Source organism: Macaca fascicularis, chromosome 10 (genome assembly GCF_037993035.2).
Source record: "Macaca fascicularis isolate 582-1 chromosome 10, T2T-MFA8v1.1".
Lineage (NCBI taxonomy): Eukaryota > Metazoa > Chordata > Mammalia > Primates > Cercopithecidae > Macaca > Macaca fascicularis.
This window is the reverse complement of record NC_088384.1, coordinates 8,922,013-8,936,575: the sequence shown is the minus strand read 5'-3', so window position 1 is coordinate 8,936,575 and position 14,563 is coordinate 8,922,013.

The following is a 14,563-nucleotide window of genomic DNA, read 5'->3' as shown; positions in this document are numbered from 1 at the left end:
ACTTTGGGAGGCCGAGGTGAATGGATCATCTGAGGTCAGGAGTTGGAGACTCAAAAAAAAAAAAAAAAAAAGAAAGAAAAGCAAAGCTAATAAATTGTCCAGTTGCATATTTCTCTCTCAAAAAAAAAACAAAAACAAAAACTGGGTAGTAACTGAGTCTCTAGGCAATATATTCAAAGCTAACAGGATTAAAAGTAAAATAAAATTTAAAAATCATCACATGCAATTAAGGGAGCCCTGCTACATACAGGCAAGTCAATACTAGTGCTACTCCTGGACTCTAGGAAGCTGGAAGACATCTCAACAACTCCTCTTAAGGCCGGGAGCCGTGGCTCACGCCTGTAATCCCCCAGCACTTTGGGAGGCTGAGGCGGGCAGATCACAAGGTCAGGAGTCTGAGACCAGCCTGGCCAACATGGCCAACATGGTGAAACCCCATCTCTACTAAAAATACAAAAATTAGCCAGGTATGGTGGCGGGTGCCTGTAGTCCCAGCTACTGGGGAGGCTAAGGCAGGAGAATCGCTTGAACCCGGGAGGCAGATGTTGCAGTGAGCCAAGATCTCACCACTGCACTCCAGTCTGGGCGACAGAGCAAGACTTTGTTTCAAAAACTAAAAAAGATAACTCCACTCAGAATAATTTACTTCAAGTAGCCTTTTTTTCTTTTTCTTTTTTTTTTTTTTTTTTGAGATGGAGTTTTGCTCTGTTGCCCGGGCTGGAGTGCAGTGGCATCATCACAGCTCACTGCAGCCTCCATCTCCCAGGGCTCAGATGATTCCCTACCTCAGCCTCCCAAGTAGCTGGAACTACAGGCATGCATCACCATGCACCACCACGCCCAGCTAGTTTTGTTTTATTTTTGTTTTGTTTTTTTTTTGTAGAGATGGGGTTTTGCCATGTTGCCCAAGCTGGTCTCGAACTCGTGGGAGCAAGTGATCCTCCTGCCTCAGCCTCCCAAAGTGCTGGGATTACAGGTGTGAGCCACCACATCTGGCTTCCTTGTGAAACGTGGAGGTGACTAAGTTGGCTTTCTCCTTTTAATCATCCCTCACAAGTTGTAAAGAACTTTGAGGTCAGGAGTTCAAGACCAGCCTGGGCAACATGATGAAACCCCATCTCTACTAAAAATACAAAAATTATCTGGGCCTGGGCATGGGCATGGTGGTGCACGCCTGTAATCCCAGCTACTTGGGAAGCTGAGGCAGAATTGCTTAACCGGGACCCAGGAGGCAGAGGTTGCAGTAAGCCAAAATCGCGCCACTGCACTCCAGCCTCAGCTACAGAGCAAGACTCCGCCTCAAAAAAAAAAACAAAAAAAACAAAATAGAAAAAAGAAAGCAAACTGTTTGAGGCATGCATCACTCATTACCTATGGTTCTCTCAGGCAACTAATAAATGACACCCACAAGTCAGTTGTGCAGAACAAAAGAGCTCTGACTGGGCAGAGTAGCTCATGCCTGTAATCCCAACACTTTGGGAGGTTGAGGCAGGGGGATCACTTGAGCCCAGTAGCTCCAGACGAGCCCTGACAACATAGTAAGACTTCATCTGTTAAAAAAAAAAAAAAAAAAAAGCTGGGTGCAGTGGCCCACACCTGTAATCCCAGCACTTTGGGAGGCTTAGGAGGGTGGATCACCTGCTAAAAATACAAAAATTGGCTGGGCACAGTGGCTCATGCCTGTAATTCCAGCACTTTGGAAGGCCAAGGCAGATAGATCACGAGGTCAGGAGTTCAAGACCAGCCTGGCCAACATGGTGAAACCCTGTCTCTACTAAAAATACAAAAATTAGGCCGGGCGCAGTGGCTCAAGCCTGTAATCCCAGCACTTTGGGAGGCTGAGACGGGTGGATCACGAGGTCAGGAGATCGAGACCATCCTGGCTAACATGGTGAAATCCCGTCTCTACTAAAAAATACAAAAAAACTAGCCGGGCGCCGGGCGCGGTGGCTCAAGCCTGTAATCCCAGCACTTTGGGAGGCTGAGACGGGCGGATCTCGAGGTCAGGAGATCGAGACCATCCTGGCTGGCATGGTGAAACCCTGTCTCTACTAAAAAATACAAAAAACTAGCCGGGCAAGGTGGCGGGTACCTGTAGTCCCAGCTACTCGGGAGGCTGAGGCAGGAGAATGGCTTGAACCTGGGAGGCGGAGCTTGCAGTGAGCTGAGATCCGGCCACTGCACTCCAGCCTGGGCGACAGAGCGAGACTCCGTCTCAAAAAAAAAAAAAAAAAAAAAAAAAAAAAAAAAAAAAATAAAAATTAGCCGGGCGAGGTGGCGGGCGCCTGTAGTCCCAGCTACTCGGGAGGCTGAGGCAGGAGAATGGCGTGAACCTGGGAGGCGGAGCTTGCAGTGAGCTGAGATCCGGCCACTGCACTCCAGCCTGGGCGACAGAACCAGACTCCATCTCAAAAAAAAAAAATTACCCAGTCTTGGTGGCACATGCCTGTAATCCCAGCTCCTTGGGAGGCTGAGGCAGGAGAATCACTTGAACCTGGGAGGCGGAGGTTGTGGTGAGCCGAGATCGCACCAGTGCACTTCAGCCTGGGCAACAGAATGAGACTCCATCTCACAAGAAAGAGAGAGAGAGAGAGAGAGAGGGCGCGAGCAAGCTAGCTTGGCGCAGTGGCAGTATGATAGCAAGGAGGCTTATCTGAGGCATGTTATTGCTAATTGCACAAAAGCGCCGGCCAGGCGCGGTGGCTCACGCCTGTAATCCCAGCACTTTGGGAGGCGGAGGCGGGCAGATAACGCGGTCAGGAGATCTAGACCATCCTGGCTAACGCGGTGAAACCCTGTTTCTACTAAAAATACAAAAAATTACCTGGGCATGGTGGTGAACGCCTGTAGTCCCAGCTGCTGGAGATGCTAGCGTGAACCCAGGAGGCGGAGCTTGCAGTGAGCTGAAATCGCACCACTGCACTCCAGCCTGGGTGACAGAGCGAGAGTCTGTCTCAAAAAGAAAGAAAGAAAAGAAAGCTAGCTGCACACGGTGGCACATGCCTGTAGTTGCAGCTACTCAGGAGGCTGAAGTGGGATGATGTCTTGAGCCTGGGATGTTAAGGCTGCTGTGAGCCTGGGCGACAGAGCAAAACCCTGTCTCCACAAAAAGAAAAAAAAAAAAAACAGACTGGGCACAGTGGCTCGTGCCTGTAATCCCAGCACTTTGGGAGGCCCAAGGCGGGTGGATCACCTAAGGTCAGGAGTTTGAGATCAGCCTGGTCAACATGGTGAAACCCTGTCTGTACTAAAAAATACAAAAAATTAGCTGGGTGTGGTGGCGGGCACCTGTAATCCTAGCTGCTCGGGAGGCTGAGACAGAAGAATTGCTTGAACCTGGGAGGCAGAGGTTGCATTGAGCCAAGATGGTGCCATTACACTCCAGCCTGGGGGAGAAGAGTGAAACTCCGTCTCAAAAAAATAAAATAAAATAAAATAAAAAACCCATAAATCAAACAAAAAGAAAAGAGCTCTGCTACATGGCAGCCTCTGTGCACCAGTACTATGCTGGGAGATGGAGGGATGAGAGAACCAATATCAGGGACAGGAGGAAGCCGAGGTAGGGACTAGGGCTCGTCTACCACTTCCTTCAACCCACACATTTGCCCTGAGCGGGATGTAGGGCAGGGTTAACGGCCTCATCTTCCAGATGCTATGAGTGAGGCTCAGAGAAGGGCCTGAGTGGTTAATGGACTTGCCAGGCTTTTTCCATGGTTCTAGTTGCAGCCCTCACAAAGAGCGTCATGGGAATAAACATGGCAAACAAAATGAGTGCAGAGAGCGCCCTAGGGTAGGTCCCCAAGGAATCAGCCTCTGGGTGCAGGTCCTCAGTGCAGCTGGCAGTTGGGGCAAATGAAAGAACACAGGTGCCAGGTGCGGTGGCCAGGTGCAGTGGCTCATGCCTATAATCCCAGCACTTTAAGGGGCCGAGGCGGGCGGATCACCTGAGGTCAGGAGTTCGAGACCAGCCTGGCCAATATGGTGAAATCTTGCTTTTACAAAAAATACAAAAATTAGCCGGGCATGGTGGCGGGCGCCTGTAATCCCAGCTACTTGGGAGGCTGAGGCAGGAAAATTGCTTGACCCCTGGAGACGGAGGTTGTAGTGGGCCAAGATCTTGCCATTGTATTCCAGCCTGGGTGACAAGAGCAAGACTCCGTCTAAAAAAAAAAAAAAGAACACAGGCTCAGTCGGGTACGGTGGCTATAAACCCAGCACTTTGGGAGGCCAAGGCGGGCAGATCACCTGTGGTCAGGAGTTCGAGACCAGCCTGGCCAACATGGTGAAATTCCGTCTCTATTAAAAATACAAAAATTGTCAGGTGCAGTGGCTCATGCCAGTAGTCCTAGCACTTTGGGAGGCTGAGGCAGGAGAATCACTTGAACCCCAGAGGTGGAGATTGTAGTGAGCTGAGATCAAGCCACTGCACTCCAGCCTGGATGACAGAGGGTGACTCCGTCAAGAAAAAGAAAGAAGGAAAGAAGGAAAGAAAGGAAGGAAGGAAGGCAGGCAGGCAGGCAGGCAGGAAGGAAGGAAGGAAGGAAGGAAGGAAGGAAGGAAGGAAGGAAGGAACAGAGAGAGAGAGAAAGAAAGAAGAAAGAAAGGAAGAAAGAAACAGGCTCTGGTGTCAGACAGGCCTGGGTTCCAATCCCAGCCCTTCTACCCTCTAACTATGTGGCCTTGAGTACATCACATGGCTGGAGTCTCTTTCCCCATCGGCAGTGTGGAGATAATGATACCTATCCCTTTGGATCTCAGCTCCCTCCCCCATGGAGGGGACACTACACAGGGCTGTGTTAAGGCATCCTCACAGTGGAAAACAAATATTACTTGACAGAAATAGAAAGGAACCATAAAGATAAGCACCATGGAAATAATGTAATTCAATTCTAGCCACATCCCAGTCTGTTGCTGGCCAGAGGCCTAAGCCTGGGTCTTCTCTTCCCTGGGTCTAAAGGCTGGAAAGAGACTTGAAAAGGCAAGAATTTTCCAGGCCCAGCCCCAGGCCATGCCTACACCATGGGGATGGGAAAGCCTTGCTTGGTGAACACGGAAGTCCCTGACGCAGGGGCTGCTGGGCTTGCAGCCTAAGGGCTCCTCAGCCCCCAGCAGCTCAGGCAGGTCACCCCCAAGGTACATCCATCTGGGTAGATTAGGACCTCGTCACTGTGGGTTCTTGGCCAGTTTCTTGGAATCTGGTTAGCAGAAGGCCAGTCCTGTGGCCACCTAATGCTGAGAATGCTGGCACAGAGGACCCAATCACAGCGTCCCTGTCCCCCAGAGCCCTGACATGTCTGAACACCCTCCCTCTGCCCTCGCGGAAGCCATTCGCTGTTCACTCACCACGCCCTGCACAGAGACTGCCCTGGAGACCATTCAGGGCCTGCCCTCAGGGAGCTGAAGATCCTGGGACTCAGGCCCAGAGGCAGTGATGATAGGACAGATGAGCAGTGGGGGCAACAAGAAGGGAGCACCCCGTGAGGCCACTGGGCCAGGTTCAGAGAGAAGACGGCATCCAAGGAGGAGTTCTGGAGATGGAAGAGGCGAGGAGGGCATGGCTGGGGCCTGCCGGCTGAGACGCCAGCAAGGTTGGGGTGCTAGGCCGTCCAGGGCTAGAGCCGGCATGGGTGGGGGAGACGAGCCAAAGATGGCACTCAGGTGGTGGTCTGCCCAGGCCTGGGTGGGCGTGGAGGAGGTGTAGGTAGAGAAGGCTGTGAGCTTGGCTCTGAGAGGCAGGAGGGGGCCGTGGGGCCCTGAGAGAAGACATCCAGGCTGCTCTGCAGAGCTCCGACCACAGCCTCCTTAGGCAGCGGCAGCCCTGATCGCCTTGCTTCAAGAGCGGCCAGAGGCCACCAGCGCCCTCAAGTGGTTAATTTAAGAATGACTGAAAACACTGAAAAAGGAGAAGAGCTGCAGTTCCTACTTCCCGGATGGGGAGCTGAAGTCACCTTGCCAAGTAGCCTCTGGCAACTTCACTGGAACCTGGCCTCCAGCCCTTACCTGCTCCAGGACCTCGGGATTTAGGCCAGGTGCAGCAATTTGGGAGGCCAAGGTGTAAGGATCGCTTGAGCTCAGGGGTTCGAGTCCAGCATGGGCAACATAGCAAGACCCCATCTCAACAAAAATTCAAGAAAAATTAGCCAGGCGTGATGTCGCATGCCTGTACTCAGCTACTTGTGAGGCTGTGGCAAGAGGATCTCTTGAGCCCAGGAGTTGGAGGCTTCAGGGAGCTATGATCTCACCACTGCACCACAGCCTGGGCAACAGAGCAAGACCCTGTTTCGAAAAATAATAATAATAAAATAAAATGGGGTTCAAGCCTAGAAGGACCACAGATGATTGTAGGTGCCTCCCTATCCCCTACACCATTTGTTTTTCACTGGCGTGGCCAACTGGTGACAGGATGACACAGCCACACAGTGACCTATATGATCTCAGAAGCTGGGTGCAGTGGCTCGCGCCTGTAATCTCAGCTTTAGGAGGCCTAGGTGGGAGGATCACTTGAGTCCAGGAGTTTGAGACCAGACTGGGCAATATAGACCCCATGTCTAAACATAAAAAAGTCGCCAGACAGCCGGGCGCGGTGGCTCAAGCCTGTAATCCCAGCACTTTGGGAGGCCGAGACGGGCGGATCACGAGGTCAGGAGATCGAGACCATCCTGGCTAACATGGTGAAACCCCGTCTCTACTAAAAATACAAAAAACTAGCCGGGCGAGGTGGCGGGCGCCTGTAGTCCCAGCTACTCCGGAGGCTGAGGCAGGAGAATGGCGTAAACCCGGGAGGCGGAGCTTGCAGTGAGCTGAGATCCGGCCACTGCACTCCAGCCCGGGCTACAGAGCAAGACTCCGTCTCAAAAAAAAAAAAAAAAAAAGTAGCCAGACATGGTGGCACACACTTTTGGTCCCAGCTACTGAGGCAGGAGGATCCCTTGAGCCCAGAAGGCAGAGGCTGCAGTGAGCCATGATTACACCAATGTTCTCAGCCTGGGTGATGCAGTAAGACCCTATTTCAAAAAAGACAAAAAATAAAACCCCCAAACAAAGTTAAACTATAAATTAAGTTCCTCGCAAAGTTAGTTTGGCGTACACCCAGGAATGAACAATGACACCTTGGAGGTTAGAGGCAAGAGGGAGTCGGTTAGGTCAGATCTCTTTCTCTGTTATAATTTTTTCACTGTTACAGGTTTTGCAAAAGTGGTTTCATTTTCTTTTCTTTCTTTCTTTTTCCTTTTCCTTTTTTTTTTTTTTTTTTTGAGATGGGGTTTTGCTCTTGTTGCCCAGGCTGGAGCGAAATGATGTAATCTCAGCTCACTGCAACCTCCACCTCCTGGGTTCAAGCGATTTTCCTGCCTCAGCCTCCCAAGTAACTGGGATTACAGGCATGTGCCACCATGCCCAGCTAATTTTTGTATTTTCAGTACAGATGGGGTTTCACCATGTTGGCCAGGCTGGTCTCGAACTCCTGACCTCAGGTGATCCGCCCACTTAGGCCTCCCAAAGTGCTGGGATTACAGGTGTGAGCCACCTCGTCCAGCCTTTCTTTATTTTTTGTAGAGACAGTCTCGCTATGTTGCCCAGGCTGGTCTTGAACTCCTGGCCTCAAGCAATCCTCTTGCCTTGGCCTCCCAAAGTGCTGGGATTACAGGTATGAGCCGCTGCACCCAGCCAAGCCATATGGTTTCTGTTGAAACTACTCGGTTCTGCCAAACAAAACCAAACAGCTGTAGACCAAATGTAAACAAATGAACTTGGCTGTGTTCTGTCTGAACTGCACTTATAAGTCACTAATGGGTCAATATGTCAAAAGACAAAATTTCAACAAAATTAGTTTGAAGAGCTAACTGACTTTTTTTTTTTTTTTAAGAGAGCGAGAGATGGGGTCTTGCTATGTTGCCCAGGCTGGTGTGCAGTGGCTGTTCATAGGTACGATCATAGCACACTACAACCCTGAACTCCTGAGCTCAGGTAAACTGGGCCCCTTCTGGTTAGTTGCTGTGAATCTTCTATTTTTTGGACAACTGGCCCATTTCAAAGTTCGGCTTGATCATGTGGCACCTAGCACGAGTGATTCAATTCTAGTTTGGTCTGGTCTGTTGGGGCCTAGGGCAAGAGCTCTGTCCAAAATAATGGCCAATTTGGGCTGGGCACAGTGGCTCATGCCTGTAATCCCAGCACTTTGGGAAGCTAAGGCAGGTGGATCACCTGAGGTCATGAGTTTGAGACCAGCCTGACAAAAATGGTGAAACTCCGGTTTCTACTAAAAACACAAAAAATTAGCCAGGCATGGTGGTGGGTGCCTGTGGGCCCAGCTAATCGGGAGGCTGAGGCAAGGAAATTGCCTGAACCCAGGAGGCGGAGGTTGCGGTGAGCCAAGATCACACCACTGCACTCCAGCCTGAACCAAACATCGAGACTCCATCTCAAAAAAAAAAAAAAAAAAAAAATTATGGCCAATTGAACTTGACGTACCGGTCATTGATGGGTCAATATTAACTCCTAATTGTGCTTTTGTGGAGAATATCTTTGTAGGAAATGTTTGGGGTTGATGTTGCAACTTAAGTTCACATGATTCCCGGGGGGAAAAAGTTATTTGTTCTTCAGGAAATTGATTGAAAGAAAAAAGATTATGAGGGGAGGAGCGAGTCTCCTCTGCTCCCCTCTGCAGGGGTGCGTGTTCCACCCATGAACCGCAGCATGCCAGGCCCAGCTTGCCTGTGAGGAAGGTCTCTCTGTTTTACCCTGTAAGGAAGGTCAGATGGAAACGACCAGTCTGCTTTTCGTTCCTTACTTCTGCTTTCTTCAGCCCTTGCGCTCCCTCACCTGGGCAGTCCCTGTACTGGGCAGGCTCTCTAGACCGTGTCACCGCCCTGTCCTTCTTTTAGCCACCTCCCGTCCCATTTTACTATTAGAGTTAGAGCCTCACTTGTTTAACTCGATTTGGTGAACACTCCAGCTATTTCCTGTGTGGCTTTGAAGGAAATAAAAATAGTTTACCCCAAAATATATTTCTTTCTTTTTTTTTTAGACATAATCTTGCTCTGTCGCCTAGGCTGGAGTGCAGTGGCGTGATCTCAGCTCACGCAAGCTCCGTCTCCCAGGTTCATGCCATTCTCCTTCCTCAGCCTCCCAAGTAGCTGGGACTACAGGTGCCCGCCACCATGCCTGGCTAATTTCTTGTATTTTTAGTAGAAACGGGGTTTCACTGCATTAGCCAGAATGGTCTCGATCTCTTGACCTCGTGATCCACCCACCTCGGTCTCCCAAAGTGCTGGGATTACAGGCGTGAACCATGGCGCCCGGTCTCTTTTATTTTTATTTTTTTTGAGGCAGGGTCTTGCCCTGTTGTCCAAGCTGGAGTGCAGTAGTGTGATTATGGCTCACTGCAGCCTTGACCTCGTAGGCTCAAGCGGGCCTCCTCTCAGGAGCAGGGGGAGTACAGGTGCATGCCACCACTCTGAGCCAATTTTAAAATTTTTTGTAGACACAGGGTCTCATCACGTTGCCCACTCTGGTCTCAAACTCTAGGGCTCAAGTGATCCCTCAGCCTCCCAAAGTGCAGGATTACAGGTGTGAACCACCGTGCCCGGCCGGGGCTGTCGTTTAACTCCGCCTAGAGCATAGCAGAATGCAGGAGGTGAGACCCCCCGTGGTCAAAGCTGCCTGAGTGCCCCCTTAGCCAGTCCCAACTCCTAGAAGCCGTTAAGGGGGTTTATGTGATCTAAAGATCATTGTTCTTTATTTTTATTTATTTTTCTTTTTTTCTACCGGCATCCCATTGTTCTTTAAAATAAAAAACAAATTTATTAATCTTGCAGGCAGCCTGCCAGGGTTGTGGGGAGGTGGTTAGGACAGGAAGACAATGAATTATTAGTGACTTCCGCTTATGGAAATGACTGCCGGCATGCAACCATGTGAAGGGGAGGAAAAGGTCGGAGGGAGAGGAAAATGTCTTAGCAAAAGTCAGGCCCCTGCCATAATTCTTTTTTTGGGGGCGGGGGTCACCCAGGCTGGAGTGCGGTGGCATGATCTCTGCTCACTGCAACCTCCGCCTCCTAGGCTCAAGCGATTCTCTTGCCTCAGCCTTCCAAGTAGCTGGAATTACAGGCATGCGCCACCACACCACACCTGGCTAATTTTTGTATTTTTAGTATAGACGGGGTTTCGCCATGTTGGCTAGGCTGGTCTTGAACTCCTGACCTCAGGTGATCTGCCTGGCTTGGCCTCCCAAAGTGCTGGGATTACAGTGAGCCACCACACCCGGCCCCCTTTCCTCATTTTAATGCTAAAAATCATTTCCAGGGGTAGAGATTTAAAATGCTAATGCTACACATGATGTATGAAGAAGTATGTTGAACCACCATGCAAGAGCTAGACAAACCCTTCCCATACATGCCCTGACATAATCCTTCCTATAGAAAGACACTCTAAGCCAGAACTATCTGAGACAGGTCTCAGTCAATTTAGAAAGTTTATTTATTTATTTATTTATTTTTGAGACGGAGTCATGCTCTGTCGCCCAGGCTGGAGTGCAGTGGCCGGATCTCAGCTCACTGCAAGCTCCGCCTCCCGGGTTCACGCCATTCTCCTGCCTCAGCCTCCCAAGTAGCTGGGACTACAGGCGCCCGCCACTTCGCCCGGCTAGTTTTCTGTATTTTTTAGTAGAGACGGGGTTTCACCGTGTTAGCCAGGATGGTCTCGATCTCCTGACCCCATGATCCGCCCGTCTCGGCCTCCCAAAGTGCTGGGATTACAGGCTTGAGCCACCGCGCCCGGCCTAGAAAGTTTATTTTACAAAGGTTAAGGACTCGTGCCTGAGCTTCAGTATTTAAAGGGGAAAGGGTGGATATTGGGGAAAGAGGAAGACATTTTATTTTATTTTATTTTATTTTATTTATTTTTGAGACAGAGTTTCACTCTCGTTGCCCAGGCTGGAGTGCAATGGTGCAATCTCGGCTCACCACAACCTCCGCCTCCCAGGTTCAAGCGATTCTCCTGCCTCAGCCTCCCTAGTAGCTGGGATTACAGGCGTGTGCCACCATGCCCAGCTAATTTTGAATTTTTTTTTTTAGTAGAGACAGGGTTTCTCCATGGTAGTCAGGCTGGTCTCGAACTCCGGACCTCAGGTGATCCACATGCCTCGGCCTCCCAAAGTGCTGGGATTACAGGTATGAGCCACCGTGCCCGGTCATAAGAGGAAGAAATTTTAAAAGTGTGTGGGTAGATAAGAAACAAATAGTTGCATCCTTTTGAGTCTTTGATCAGCCTTTCACTGAATACACAATTTCCATGTGGGAGCGGGGTAGAGGAGTAGTCACTTACGCCTTAGTCTGGCTCAGTGAATCTGCATTTTACATTAGATATAGCATAAACAATAGGGCAGAGGAGTCAATCAGATATGCATTTGTCTCAGGTGAGCAGAGGTGTGACTGAGTTCTGTCCTTTGTCCCACACCTGGGAAGACAAGGTATCAATTTACATCGCCAGGGTGGAATTCAATAGAATTATTTTAAGGTGATCTTGGGGACCGCAAGGAATTTCCTTGTGGGTAAATCGTGAGGGAGGTATGTAGATTCTTTCTTTTTTTTAAATATCTGTAGTTATCTTATTTAAGAATAAAATGGGCAGGGCATGGTGGCTCATGCCTGTAATCCCAGCACTTGGAGGCTGAGGCTGGAGGATCATGAGGTCAGGAGTTCGAGACCAGCCTGGCCAATATGGTGAAACCCCGTCTCTGCTAAAAATACAAAAATTAGCCGGGCATGATGGGGCATGCCTGTAGTCCCAGCTACTCCGGAGGCTGAGGCAAAACAATTGCTTGAAACTGGGAGGTGGAGGTTGCAGTGAGCCTAGATCACGCCACTGCACTCCAGCCTGGGCGACAGAGAGAGATTCTATCTCATAAAACAAAAGCAAACCACAAAAACAAGCAGAATAAAATGGGGGCAGGTTTGCCTGATGCTGTTCCTAGCTTGGCTTTTCCCTTTGGCTTAGTGATTTTAAGGGTCCTGAGATTTATTATCCTTTCTTTCTTATTTTATTTTATTTTATTTTTTGTGATGGAGTCTTGTTCTGTCACCCAGGCTGGAATGCAATGGTGCGATCTCTGCTGTCTGCAACTGCTGCCTCCTGGGTTCAAGTGATTCACCTGCCTCAGCCTCCTGAGTAGCTGGGATTACAGGTGTGCGTCACCATGCCTGGCTAATTTTTTTTTTTTTTTTTTTTTTTTTTTTTTGAGAGGGAGTCTCGCTCTGTCGCCCAGGCTGGGATGCAGTGGCCGGATCTCGGCTCACTGCAAGCTCCGCCTCCCGGGTTTACGCCATTCTCCTGCCTCAGCCTCCCGAATAGCTGGGACTACAGGCACCCGCCACCTCACCCGGCTAGTTATTTTTTGTATTTTTTAGTTGAGATGGGGTTTCACCTTGTTAGCCAGGATGGTCTCGATCTCCTGACCTCGTGATCCGCCCGTCTCGGCCTCCCAAAGTGCTGGGATTACAGGCTTGAGCCACCGCGCCCGGCCTAATTTTTTGTATTTTTAGCAGAGACAGGGTTTCACCATGTTGGCCAAGCTGGTCTCAAACTCCTGACCTCAGGTGATCTACCTGCCTCAGCTTCCCAAAGTGCTGGAATTACAGGCGTGAGCCACCACGCCTGGCCCTATTCTCCTTTCACAACCCTATAAAACCGGGGTCCTCAAACCCCGGGCCATGGACTGATACTGGTTTACGACCTTTAGGAACTGGACTACACAGCAAGAGGTGAGTGGCAGGCGAGTGAGCAAAGCTTCATCTGTATGTACAGCCACTCCCCATCGCTTGCATTACCGCCTGAGCTTGCCTCCTGTCAGATCAGCGGCAGCATTAGATTCTCATAGGAGAATCCTATCGTGAACACTATTGTGAATGGTGCATGTGAGAGATCTAGGTTCCACACTCTTTATGAGAATCTAATGCCTGATGATCTGTCACTGTTTTCCATCACCCCCAAATGGGACCGTCTAGTTGCAGGAAAACAAGCTCAGGTTCCCACCGATTCTACATGATGGCCAGTTGTATAATTATTTCATTATATATTACAATGTAGTAATAATAGAAATAAAGTGCAAATAAATGTCATGTGCTTGAATCATCCTCAAACCACCCCCTCACCCGCCTCCCCCATCCATGGAAACATTGTCTTCCATAAAACTGGTCCCTGGTGCCAAAAAGGCTGGGCACCTCTGCTATAAAACTAACCCACACACTACCCCTGGGGAGCAGCCCGTTCCTTTTCCTGTCTCAGTGCTGGCTCCCTTGTGCACAAGCTAAAATAAACTTTCTTTTTGCTGCTATGCTGGTGATCTCTCTTGATTTCTATCCTGGAAGATTATAAGAACCCAGTGTGCTGGTAACACTTCTGACCGTCCAGCTGTAAGTTGGAGTTCCCAAGACCCCCCATTTAAGTTTGATTAATTTGGCAGCATGGCTCACAGAACTCAGAGAAACACTAACATTTACAGGTTTATCATAAAGGATATTTAGGGGCCGGGTGTGATGGCTCACACCTGTAATCCCAGCACTCTGGGAGGCTGAGGCAGGTGAATTGCTTGAGCTCAGGAGTTCAAGACCAGCCTGGGCAACATGGCAAAACCCCATCTCTACCAAAAATACAAAAAATTAGCTGGGCATAGTGTAGTCCCAGCTGTAGTCCCAGCTACTTGAGAGGCTGAGACAGGAGGACCACTTGAGCCTGGGAGGTGGAGGCTGCAGTGAGCCAAGATCGTGCCACTGCACTCCAGCCTGAGCGACAGACTGAGACTCCATCTCAAAAAAAATAAAATAAAATAGAATAAAATAAAATAAAATGATATTCAGAAGGACACAGAAGGACAACCAGGTGGAAGGGATCCAGAGGGCAAGGGAAGGGGAAATGTGTGGCACCTCCATGCCCTCTCCAGGCACACCACCCTATAGGCACCAGCAAGTGTTAAGCTGTCCAGAAGCTCTCCCAACCCCGTCCATTATTTCTTTCTTTTTTTTCTTTTCTTTGCTTTTTTTTTTTTTTTTTTCAGACGGAGTCTTGCTCTTGTCACCCAGGTTGGAGTGCAATGGCATGATTTTGGCTCACTGCAACCTCTGCCTCCTGGGTTCAAGCGATTCTCCTGCCTCAGCCTCCCGAGTAGCTGGGATTACAGGTGCCCACCACCATGTCCAGCTAATTTTTGTATTTTTAGTAGAGATGGGGGTTTCATCATGTTGGCCAGGCTGGTCTTGAACTCTTGACCTCATGCGATCCACCCGCCTTGGCCTCCCAAAGTGCTGGAATTACAGGTGTGAGCCACTGTGCTCAATCTATTTATTTCTATATATTTTTATTTATTATATTTAATTATATATTATTATTGATTTACATATTTTTAAATTTATTTTTTTGGCTGGGTACGGTGGCACACACCTGTAATCCCAGCACTTTGGGAGGCTGAGGCGGGTGTATCACCTGAGGTCAGGAGTTCGAGATCAGCCTGACCAACATAGGGAAACCCCATCTCTACTAAAAATACAAAATTAGCCAGATGTGGTGGTGCATG